The sequence below is a fragment of the Chrysochloris asiatica genome, unplaced genomic scaffold (genome assembly GCF_000296735.1).
Source record: "Chrysochloris asiatica unplaced genomic scaffold, ChrAsi1.0 scaffold00034, whole genome shotgun sequence".
Taxonomy (NCBI): Eukaryota; Metazoa; Chordata; class Mammalia; order Afrosoricida; family Chrysochloridae; genus Chrysochloris; species Chrysochloris asiatica.
In genome coordinates this window covers 4,943,448-4,945,007 of record NW_006408552.1, presented here as the reverse complement: position 1 = coordinate 4,945,007, position 1,560 = coordinate 4,943,448, and positions in this window count along the sequence as shown.

The window sequence follows — 1,560 nt, the reverse complement described above, 5'->3', positions numbered from 1 at the left end:
ACGCCTCCTTATTCTCACATGTACACAGCACTAGTATCGCATGTGCACTGACTGCCCAAACCAAACACTGACTTTCCCAGATTCCTCTGCTGGCTCCTCACTGTCTTCCCAACCTCTCCTTTTGCTCAATCAGAGTACGTATTATCCCATCCTCCCACAAACCTACTGACACCTCATCTTACACAATTCAACAGTTTCCACATGTACAATTAATTCAGTGATGTTGATGACACTCTTTGAGCTGTGCAACTACTCTTAGCCTCCTTTACAGAGTTGTTCCTCCCTCATTAACATAAACGTGAGACCCTCTGCTCTACAGCATCAACCAATGCAGGGACCAAGGGTTGTGAGCGAATGTTGGGGACCCACCTAGCAAGGATGCAGTATTCTGGCTGCCCCTGGGGTCTGTTGGATTCTCAGCGTCCTGGGGAAATTGGATACCAGATCAAGACATCTACTTTAAGCTAATAACTTCCATTCTGAATAAAGTTTTCATGTCATCAACAAAAAGAACATTTCAAGATCTATCTTGAAGTATAATGCTGACTGTAGATAGGATAACATCCATATGCCTGCAAGGAAACCCAGTTAATACCACTATTATTCAAATGTACCACCAATCACTAAAGCCAGTGATGATGAAATTGAAGAATTCTATCAATTTCTTCAGTCTGAAATTGATCAAATATGCAATCAAAGTGTATTGATAATTACTGGTGACTGGAATGCAAAGGTTGGTAACAAAAAGGAAGAATCAGTAGTTGGAAAGGATGACCTTGGAGATAGAAATAATGCTGGAGATCGCATGATAGAATTTATCGCATGATAGACCTTTTCATTGCAAACACCTTGTCTAAACAACATAAAAGATGGCTATGCACATGGTTGATAATGCGTGGATTATAGGCTGGGCCAGCAGTTTGAATTTACCAGTCGCTCCCTGGCAGAAAGATGAGGCTTTCTGCTCCCATAAAGATTTACAGCCGCAGACATCCTTCCAGGGTAGCTATGCATTGGAACTGACTGGATGGCACACAACCACCACTGTTGTTGTTGTTGCTAAGTGCCTTCGAGTCAGTTCTGACTCACAGCGACCCTGTATAGGGTTTCCAAGGAATAGCTGATGAATTTGAACCACTGGACTTTGCAGTTCAAACCGACCTTACGGTCTAGTGAATTATCCCACAGCACCACACCAAGACTCCAACGTGGACTTTACCAAACAGAATTCACAGAAATCAAATTGATTACAGTTGTGAGAACAGATGGTGGAAAGCTCCATATCATCAGCCAAAACAAGGTCAGGGGCACAATGTGGAACAGACCAGCAATTGCTCTTATGCAAGGTCAGGCTGAAGCTGAAGAAAAGTAAAAACAAGTCCACGAGAGCCAAAATATGTTTCCTTCTGTTGTACATAAAGTCACTGTGAGTTGGAGCCAACTGGATGGCACCTAACAACAACAAACAATAGTACACAACATTGACAGACAATTTGTATCTCATAAGAGACCCTTGGGGTCCTAGTGTGATGCTGTAGGATAAGCACTGGACTGCTAGCT